Below are 11512 nucleotides of genomic sequence, written 5' to 3'. Positions count from 1 at the left end.
AGACATCGGGTTATCTCATTACGCCACCAAATATTACATAACGGGAAGTAGCTCAGTGGCCCCCGTCGTGTGATCCAATCCAACCCTTACCGAACCTTTGGCCTGAGAAACAGCCCAGGAAAAAGCGGCACAAGGAGAAGTAAAGAAAAGACCATGGAGGAGGGAGGGAGAAGAAAGGTTAATGTGTCACGCTCTGAATGTGTAAAGTCCCTTTTCTTGAAAAGGCTTCGTCTCACTTTAGTCTGAGCCGTAAGGGTCCAGCAGGGGGCCTTGCAGCCAGGAGGCTCGCCGTGTTGCAGGTAAATGTAATTCAATCGCATCAAAGCATGTGTATGGGCAAATGGGTGCGTGTCTGCAAGAGAGAGAGAGAGAATATGACACTGTACATGTTACTGTATATGAGACAAGGACAAGGGGAGATGTATTCCTGTCAAGGACAAATCAGACCTGTCAGACAGCATAAAGCCGTGCTGCCATGACAACGACGTTAGCACCCGCGAAGGTCACAAGATGGAGAGTGTGCTCTCCTCCTGCTGGGCAACTGTCATGAATGACAAAGCTAAAGTCACAAACATGCACACACAAATTCAATCAGTAGTAATAACAAACAGCCGTACAGAAATGCCTTCAACTGCTTCTTTATGACTTGCACGGAAGCAGGCAGGACTTGAGGGGGTTACGAAGGGAGACAGCCGATTCGTTCAAACCTAGTTGATTTAATTTTGTACTTATAGTTATGGAAAATGAAGAGCTGCGTTTTCAAACCATAAGAGATGCGTCCCTCTAAAAGTGTTCTATTTTTATTGAGTCTTGGGAAATTACAGATTTAAAAGCACAGGATTGTGTACACACTGAGGTGATAACACAGACACAAAGACACACACACACACACACACACACACACACTTCTCAGCAGGTTCACAGGCTCATTAGAGTTTTCCCAGCTGTCTGGAGAGGATCTGTGGGATGTCGCCATCACTTACCTCAACTACATAGGGATCTCAGGTACACACAAACACACACACGTACACAAACACACACACACACACACACATCTGCGCACAAGCAAACGCGAGCTCAGAGGAATGTGTATTGTCTTTTCCACAGGGCCGGCTGCTGGCTGGATGATGAATGTGCTGCCCTGCCATGTCTCCTCCCTTTGTTAATAGAGTGATAGAGCCACAGTGGCACCCTGCGCTCACCACCCCTCCTCTAAACTGCACCCAGGAAGCGGCCATAAATAGGCACACAAAGCCATAAAGCCCTTGGCATGTGAGAATAGGGTCAGAGAAGCTTTGTAATTTCCTCCACATTACAAAGATGGAACCGTTGTTGCAAGGGCTCACTACAAGAAAAGAACCAAATTATGACTTACTGTGCTTCAAATACATTAATTGTGGTATGAGAAGACTGTTCCTGTCCATACTCCACCTCTGGGTGGTCAGAGGACAAACCCCACAAATCATCATGATGATATTCAGCTAACGTTGGTAATTTTCCGCCTTTAGGCAGGATGGGTATTATGAGCTCTGCCTTTCTGCTCCTACTTAATTGGTCAAGTTCACAACTTAACACCTGTCACTCATCTCAATGAGCTGTTTACTTGGAGGCAGCATCTACCCTCAGGCTGAGAGATCCAACAATAGTTCCTAACTGATGCCAAAGCACTGTGAGAGATGTTCCCTGACTTCCACAGTACCTTCAACACCATTCACAGTTTGTTTCTAAGGGACTGCAGGAGCAGACTGGGGTGGACCACCATCTCTCTCCGTGGGTCCTGGACTACCTCGTCCACAGTACTTGCGGATTTGGGAATGTGAGTCAGACTTGGTATCCTGCAGCAAGGGGGCAACGCAATGAACCATTCTGGCTCCATTCCTTTTCTCCATATATACCTCAGACTTCCAACACGACTCTGCAATCGTCAGCCTCATTTCCACCGGTGATAACAGGGAATACAGGGAACTGAACCAGGACTCCATTAGATGGTGGCAGCGGACCCTCTTGCAAAACCAAAGAGCTAGTGGTGGAACCCCGCCAGGGCAAACACAGTCCTCCAGAACCAGTGAACATCCAGGGAACGGACTTTGAGATTATTAAATCTTACCTGGGTGTTCACTTTACAATGGGCATACAGCACTAATGGACTCTATAAGAAGAGACGGACTGCTGAGGAGACTAAGGTCTTATGGGGTTTATTTATTAATGAAACAATCATCAAACACCATTAGGAGGAGAACTACAAATGAACACATAGAATATCTTTTGATGCCATTAAGGATCACAGATACATAGGTCTAAACAGGTTTACAAACAAGACAACAAAGAATTGTTTAGTTACTGTTTAGTTAGAGAGAATGAAAGTTGTTGTAATAAAGCATGAGTGACTGAAGGGATAGTTTCTAAGTCAACAAGCGATAACTACTTTGTTAATTTAACTGTAAGAGCTCAACAAGAGCTAAAATAAATTAATGAAGTAACACTTCAAACTGCCTAAAAAGAATAACATTACAGACGTGTACTGAATGTTTCTACAGACAAAGGCCAGATGAGATATGCACAAGCATTCTTCAAAACAACATTTAAGAATAACCAAATCTTTGTCACAACAACGAAGGGTTTTGAGACAAAGACGTGTCACTGAACGGTGGGCAGATGTGGCGGGGTTAGGATGGACTCATTTTTAACTTATCTTTCCGAGCTTAAACCTTGTTAAACAAAATTACCAAATGGGAGAGAACACAGCAGAATATATGAAAAACACATTCAAAGAAAATAAATTACTTTTCCTAGTACTCCTGAGCACACCTACAGCTAACAGCATAGCAGACAGACCATCCTGGATTCACCTCTCGCACAGTAGGAAGGTGAGCGAATTGCTTGCAGGGGATTGCGCCGCTGATGACTCTTAGATTAGATACCCGACTCCTTCGAGGTGTAGCTGGCTAACCAGGGAGGTGAGTACAATAAGGTCTGGAAACCAGTGAAAATCCCAAGTGTAAGCCAGTAGGATCACTTATAGGAGAGAAAATAATGCCCAAGGCTTAGTGGTGTCTGTGGAGAAGAGCTCACTGGTGGATCCGCAATGTAGGAATTGGTAAGCAAAGGCCCCACCTAGACCATGGAGTCAACTTACAAGTAATTTTGTTACAATAATGGTAATAGGTTATATATATATACACACACACTATGGTAATATGTTATATATACAAATACATATATATTTTACAAAAAAAAAAACTGAATCAGAAAGATAAATAAGGGAGAAATTGTCACGGTTTGGGTTCACGTCCTGTTTTATTTTGTAGTTTTCTGCCACTCGTGTCCCCGGGTAACTTCACTTCCTGCCTTGTCCTGTCATTCCCTGTGATTGTCTGATTGTTTCCACCTGTGTCCAATCACCTGCCCCTTCCCAGTGTATTTAAGTCATGTGTGTCTCTTGTCGCGTCATTTTTAACAGTCGGAGGTCCACGTCTGTGTGTCCCTGGTTTTGCTTTTGACCATTAAAGTCTTTTGTTGTTGTTCTTATCATACAAGGAACATGTTTGTGTTAGTTTTTTTCAAAGAACTGGATCCACTAGGCAGACTAAACTTCACCACAGAAGTTTATTTTAAGACACAGGTAGATGGAGGTTGATACTGGGGAGGCTGGATGCTGGAGCTCCGGACGGGAACTGGCGAGGCAGGGACAAGTGCTGGTCAAGGCGGAGGAGCAGGACACGGAATAAAACTGGGGAAGAAGCAGACGGCTGGAAGTGAAATCCTGCACAGTAATACCAGTACTAATAGTAAAGCAACAAAATACTATTCGAAAGAACAGCAGCCGGGAAGCAGATTACCACAAGAATATCTGACGAACTGGCGAAGACTGGAAGATGGGGCTTCAATACTGGAGGCGAGTAAAGACAATCAAGAAGATCAGCAGCAGGTGGCAGGAATTGCTAGAAGATCCCAACTAGACCAGCTGACAACCAGGAGGGGGAGGGGAAAAAACTCAAAAGACACTCAACAGTTTGAGTGGACTCCAATTCACCAGCAGCTGTAATCTCCCTCGCCAACCTCCCACCACACCACACTAAACCAAGGATGAAGAAGAGGAACCAGTAACTACAGCCCCATCAATGAACATTATAAAATGCCTGAAGGATCTGAACAAGAGACGACTGAAGAAGAACGGCAAAAATACCAGACTCATTTGGCGAGTATAAAGATCCACAGAATTAAATCAAACTTTTCCTCCTTTGGTTGTTACCATGAATTGCAATGTAAAGAAGCACAACTTTCAAAGAAAAACGACTGTTTTGTCAGCACAAACGATTGCAAGCTGACAAAGTTGACAAACGAGCCCTGACGGAAGCAGCTGATGAGCTGCACCAGGGACAAAGACACACACACACCACAACCCAGTGCGTATGTTCACTTTAGATTACGACTTGCACAATGCAAATTGCAAAAACGAACACACATGCTTTCAGCAGAATGCTGGAATCACGATTTGGCAAGTGAAAGAATTGTGAATTATCACGGTTTATTTTGATCTGGATAGCTGTATCGCTCCTTGCTCTTTGTGGGTGCCGTCTGGATTTGGAGGACTGCTGCAGCGATGGGTAGATGCTTCAACGAACAAGTGAACAATTTCCAGTGTACCAACGTCATTCTCAAGAAGACGATGAGAATTGAGGAAGCTACAGCATGCTAGCCTCTTCATTCCCTGACTGATCATATTATGTTAACTACATATTCCTGCACCAAAGATAAAAAGACCTTCGACCTTGAACCATTACTCTGTATGTTGTCAATTCTGTCTCCTGTTTGCAAACATTAAATGTCCGTTTGAACCAAGTGTTAGTGTTATACAGTTATTGTAAGGTGATAACACATGAAGCACAGAGTTGCTGTAGGCAGTGAGCTTTAGCTTTAGTCCACCAATACACTCACAGGGTGAACAACATTGAACGCCACCATGGTTGTGCTCACTCTCGACGCTATATCAGCGGCTACAAGCTCTTGACCACTCTACGCAGTATTTATTTCTGAATGGGTCAGCTTTTAGAAAACAGGAGGACTGTGGTTTAATGATAGAGCAGAATTGTTGTTCAACCTGAAGATTGGTGGTTTGGTCTCAGGGTCTGCTTGTCCATTTCGATGTGTCTGTGGGCAAGTCAATAAACCCATATAATACTGGGGTTGAGGGGTCGAGCGAACTAGAAAAGCAGTGTGCTGTCCATTTAGCATTTGTTTTCTAGTCACTTGAATTTGCAGGCCTTCAGCTCACTTTTCAATACATGATTGAAATTAAATTTCTGTGAGAGAGACTCATTAACGAACACTTCCAGTGTCTTAAAGGGAAAAACCTTCATTTACGGTGGTGAGGGTTTGCTGCTCCTTTCAGTTTGTTAAGAAGTAGTGACAAAACATGGTTTGTCACAACATATGTCCGAAATGCTCAGGAACCTTTGTATCATAGCAAACTCATGACAGCACAAGAAGGACCTTGGTTTGAAGAAATAACTTGTTTGACAAGGACTCAGTTTATACATCAGCCTTTAAAAGGACGCATTGTATCTAATATCATGTTATTATACTGCTGTGGTTGTCTGCATGCTGGTTTTCTACAGAAGCTGAATGGTAAGTTATGATGTCCTATCACTACGGATGCCATGCTGTGTGTGAGACACTTAAAGCATGGTGCAATTTACCTTCATTCCCTTTTGAACAAAACAAACCTTGTGAGCCTCAGGGGTTTCTCACATTTAAACCTTAGTTAGTCATATTTTTTCATAAATTCAGTCTGTATCCAGTCAGACTATGTATGAAAGCATACATTTATGCAATATTTGATTTATATGAATAAAGGCAGTATTCAGTTTTTCTTTCATAATAGCTGTCGTATACTAATCAGTGGGCAGCTGACAGGGCAACCCTTGGGGTTTTCACACATGTGTTTTTTCTCTGTTAGCAGAAAATAAAAAGCACCAAAAACCACCCTGACCAAACACAATGAAAACAGGCAATCCTCGAATTACCTTAATTTTAAAATGACAGTATATTGCTGTCATTCTGCATGATAATTAGCCATGTGCTTCTGTTTGCTGGACAGACGGAATGTGTTTTTCAACATGAGTGGTTTATAGTTGGTTGGGCAGTATATATATGACATGACGGTGGGATTTAATCTCAACTTAGGGATTTAAGCCAGAAGTGCACCCCTAGTCAGGAAATTATAGTACGTGTAATAATGTTTAGTGTTAGAATTATAGTTTGTGTGATGTTAGATATTAGTTATTACATTAACATGTTAGATGAAGTGAATGCAATTTCAATCAAACACAATTCATAGTCATTTAAATCATATAAACACTGTACACATTAACATTCTGTCACAATGTGATGTTAAAACCTGGGGACGGATGCCAATTGCCGTTCTTTATGGATTTCTCCCAATTTTATCCCCAAAGAGGGTTTTTTGGGAGTTTTTTCTCCTGTCAGGTAATAAATGAACAACTTCATGTAAGGCAGCCGACTGAGGCAAATGTCTTGAGAATTGGACCACATGAACTGTCTTGGATCTTATGATGAAGTGTGATGAACGGTGATCATTAATAATGGGTTGTTGTAATGAAAGTGTACTAGTTATAAGATGAAGACTTAAACGATGTATGCTTTGTTAAATTCACTCATTGGGGCATAAAGCCGAATGTATCTACATTGAGTGCATTGGAATGTGAGGGACAGATAGTAGTGAGGTTTCAGGTTACAGCAGCAGCTTCACACCTCGACGTGAAGGGGACAGTCCAGGAGGTGGCCCTTTGGAGAAGAAGCCAATGACATTCAAATGCACCAAAGAAGACACACCTCAAGAGTTTTCAAAGGACCATGGCGGGGGAAAGACTGTTAGAACTTCTCCTGCAGCCGCGTTGATAAGTAATTTTAGACTTGCTCAGAGGATTCTCTATTTCGCGAAATATTCCACTGTTCGCTTAGTATTTCACTTTGTAATTGCATTCCTTATAACATTGTTCAGTTATTAAATACTTTTTGATTTTGAATTTAAACGAATTGACTCATTCGTGTCCTCGTTTCCGGCCGGGACGAGAACAAGGATTGAGGCCTCCCTCGAGAGCCTTCCGAAACCTTAACACAGGTGAGGCTAGATCACTTCCTGGTTCTCCTTAAATGTAGGTTTTGCCCCAGGTTTTCCCGGCTCCACACTTGTCTGAGCAGCACTCACCATGTGTGGATGTATAATATGAAATTCCCTGGAACGGGGAAGTGATGTCGACTTCTGCTGCTGTAGCTGAGCTCTAGTTTTTGCTGCTGTCCTTTGCAAATTGTAAATATTTTATGTACTTATGGTTACCTCGTTTTTAGTATTTTGATTATGAATTGTTAGTTAATATCACAGCTCAGACAGAGACCCAAACGCAGATATGAGGAATAAGCTTTAATGAAGAGGAATTCGGGCAGGCAGTGTCGTTGTCAGAGGTAGGCCGGAGTTCGGTGCACGGGAGATCAGGGGTTCAGAGGTGGCAGGCCGTGTCGTTGTCAGAGGCAGGCCGGAGTTCGGTACACAGGACGTCGGAGGTACAGAGGTGGCAGGCCGTGTCGTTGTCGGAGGCAGGCAGGCAGGGGTCAGTACACGGGGGATCTCAAGAATCGACTGGAAACTACGGGGATACAACGCTAATAAGACCTGGTGAAACACACAAGACAAACTGGCAACAAGAACAGAGAGAAGACACAGGTTATATGCCCAAGGGATAAATGACAAACAGGGAACACCTGGTGTGGGAGGAGACAGGGGAAAAACAGGTGAAAACAGGTGAACACAATTAGGGCGTGACAGTTAATTTGTTTTCTCCCCAGTCAAGTTAGTGTTTAGTTGTTTTCTTTTCTTTTCTTTTTTTTCGTAAACCATCCTACTCAATGCCAGTACAGGACACTGTAAAAAAGGAACAATGAACAATAAGTCATAGTAACATCTTTCTGTTACTTCATGATGATTTAAGTTGTAATTGTATAAGTCTTCAAAATGAAGTGCCAATACTGCAGTTCCTCAAACGGCAACTTTTAAAAGCTTCAATTTCCATTGGAGCCACATGTTAAATTGTCAAAATCTACACAGAAACACAAATGCATACATTGTTACTAAAAAGCAGGGGGGGGCCTTTGTGAACTGTGTATGGGGTGACTTTTTATACTAATCATTTAGATTAAATTGCGGCTTGACGATATGTATAATCGTACTGTACCAGGTCGCAACTGGTACAGCTGCATCACTAACCAATAGAAATACCAGACGGTGAACTAACCTAAACCCAATTGAATATTTTAAGTCCTGTTAAATTAAGTGTATTAGTAGGTCTGAATAGTAATGAGAAAGTTTGACAAACTTAGGATTGCACTTTGGGGAAACTTCTTATCGTGAGTTGACACAACACATTATTCATGAGTTGCATCCATGCAGCTGGTTCCTTAACTATTTTAAGTATTCTCAACTTTTTTTGTGTGGAGTGTGGAGGCTGCTAAACCCTCAATTCCAGCTGATGACTAAGCTCCTCGGGATCAAGGTTTCTCTTACTTGGTACCACAGCCTCACTTGGTATTGTGTTTTTTGTTTTATAGCTGTAGCAGAAGAAAATGTATTGTAAAACATGACGCTGGCCAAACACACAAAACCAAACAAAAGGGTTTAAGGATCAAGAGCGACACGTTTTAACCTGGAAGGTTCAGCCTTCTCCTCTTCTTTAAACTTGGTCATTCAATTACACGCTATTTAGTAAAGTGGAACAAAGTCAGGGAAAAAAAGCTTTCCAAAGCTACATGAACTTCTTGACTGGCAGATTTTAATGAAATTACGTTTGAGTTGCTCATTGATGTTTATTAGCAGTGATGAGAGAAAGCTGCCATCGCCTTCGCCAGGGAACTGCAATATATTGCTATGTTCATCTAACAACCAATAAACATCTAACTCTGAATCTATGCTGGAACTTACTCACACACACATGCACACGCCACCCTTTAGGCTACATAAGTGTACATATACGCACTGCAGGGATATGAAACCTCCTTTGCTGAGGTGTTCTCCAAAGAGCCTAAACCCACACATGCACCGTCACAGAATGTTGTGACAGATTAAATGATCAAATGGCAGCAGAGTGCTGATTACAAGAAGTGATTCACCGTCGACAGATGTTGTGTGATCATAAACAAGAAGCATTTTTGTCAGGGCCATGAATCAAACTGCCTGCCCTAATGCTGCTGTGTGCGTCACAGAGCCTCATTAAGGTGCTTTTATTATTCCAGGCAAACTTGTATACCAAATCTGAACTAGAGCTCTAAAGTTTCTTCAACATCTGAAACAAGACCAGCATTTTTTTGACGTCAACCACTTCTTACTGCTACGTTTGTCACTACAATGATACTTTGCGATTAGTAATTGAGCGCCGACTAAATATCTCAAAATGATAATACTCTTTATTTATGTCATCGCATTAAGGATTCTACTACTAGGTTTATTAAACTGGCACATAGTCAATTGAAATATTCAAACGAGGCTCCATGCAGTGTATGTGACTTTGCTCAAAACTGTTTTACTTAATCTTTGCTTGATATTTGAGAAAATCCTCCAGGCACATTGCAGCTCATTCAATTACACACTTCTGTGAGTTGCCATGCAATAGAGAATTATTCTGTACTACTTAAATGGATGCAAAATAAATAACCTTTCGATGGTTAAGTGAGGGGAAACACTACAGGGAAATAGGGTATAGAAAGCAATAAATATCAACAAGAAATTTTCTAAATTGATTAGTTAGAATAAGTGTGACGACTCACAGAAACTCAACCTAGTGTCGCTTCCTGTCTCTTCTGACTACACAACTATAGTACATATACTACTTCCTGTCTGTGTTTAGTTTCCTGGCCAGTCTTTCCCTCACCTGAATTCAGTTCATCTTTACATTACATTACATTTAGCAGACGCTTTTATCCAAAGCGACTTACATTACACTTTAAACCCATGGCTTTTTCACATTTTTGCCCAGGGAGCAATTAGGGGTTAGGTGTCTTGCTCAGGGACACTTCGACATGGAACATGGGGCAGCCTGGAATCAAACCACCAACCTTGTGCTTCCCAGCACAGCTTCTCTAACCCCTGCGCCACGACGACCATCTTCACCCCAACCACACTCCGTCTACATCAGGTTATCAACTGTCTGACCCGGGTTTGTTTGTGCGCTTGTGTGAGTATGTGTATCAAGTCAGCAGTTTGGTAATTGTTTTGGTATTTAACAGTCCTGTTCATTAGTATCACATTGTTCTTTATCTGTTACTGTCTGTGTTGGCAGTTCCTTTGGTTTTTATCCCAGCATGTTGAAATCCGCAAGTACGTGTGCTTGACTTACTTTGTAAGGCGTTTTTTTCAAAATCTTGTAAAGACATTTTTTAGTTGTGTGATTCCTCTGCACCTGAGCCTAAGTCCGGATAGCTGACCCTTATAACCTGACCATGACGTACTTAAGAGACAAACCCACAAACAACTGCTTCACTAGCACAAACAGCTGTTGACTTCCCTCGTCATTTAGCAGCTTCATACTAATCAGGAGACTTTACTTTCATCCCCGGAGAACATGGCTAGCTCCTTCTCCCACTAGTTACAAGGAGTGTTAGACACTGCTACGGCCCCTCTTGCCGCTGCCCCAGCAGCCACCCACTGTCCAGACCCACCTTCACAAGAAGGGTTGACTGTGCCCGTGCACGATCCTAGAGGCATCCAGATTGAGGACTACAATGAGAACACAGCAACATGCCGCTCTTTTTGACAGAAGCATCCATTTAGTTTAAGCTGAATCCGTCATCCTACACTACGGAGAGAGCAAAAGTGGCCCCAGTGATTCCCCACTTGACAAGCCGAGCTCGGAAGTCGACCACAGCTGAATGGGTTAGACAGACAGGCCGATCTGCCAGTCACACTCAAATTTTTCATCAGCCTTGACGAAAGTGTTTGACCGTGGAACGCCTGGTCAGAAATCTGGACTACGCAATTTGAATTCTGTGCTTAAGCTGCCGAGAGCACAGAACCGAGGTGAAGCGAGGCCGAGAATAATCCCGTCTCCCCCTACCCATGAAGGAATACACCAACTAAAGGTTGAAGGACTTAAAGGGTGATCCTTTCTCTACAGAACCAATGCAGTTGGGGAACACACTCCTATCCCCCAAGGAACAACCACATCTGTTCAAGTCTGAACCTCCAGTAAAAACCCATGCCCAATTGGTCACCACTACCCGGTCCGTGACCATTTCCTCGTCTCAGACGATAGCTTTGTGGATTACAGTACGACTGGATGGTAGAAGACTGTCTCATCCCATTGGATACTGAAGACTAAACCCACGCCAAAATGATCGACAGCTTCCTTAGCAACTCAGAAGCCAAAATAAAGAATTGTACATAAGCACAGCTGTGTTCTTTGGACTACATTGCATACTTATTTTATAACTTGTTGTAGTTGAG

The 11512-nt window shown here is 42.6% G+C and overlaps 1 protein-coding gene across 1 annotated transcript in view; it reads left to right on the top strand.

Annotated features, from left to right (window-relative positions):
- The window catches only part of LOC120807839 (26S proteasome regulatory subunit 4), a 170662-nt gene that overhangs the window by 109587 nt on the left and 49563 nt on the right, over nt 1-11512 (top strand). The window lies entirely within an intron of this gene.

Source organism: Gasterosteus aculeatus, chromosome 18 (genome assembly GCF_964276395.1).
Source record: "Gasterosteus aculeatus chromosome 18, fGasAcu3.hap1.1, whole genome shotgun sequence".
Lineage (NCBI taxonomy): Eukaryota > Metazoa > Chordata > Actinopteri > Perciformes > Gasterosteidae > Gasterosteus > Gasterosteus aculeatus.
Note: the sequence above shows the minus strand (reverse complement) of the source record. Positions and strands in the feature narration are given on the sequence as shown.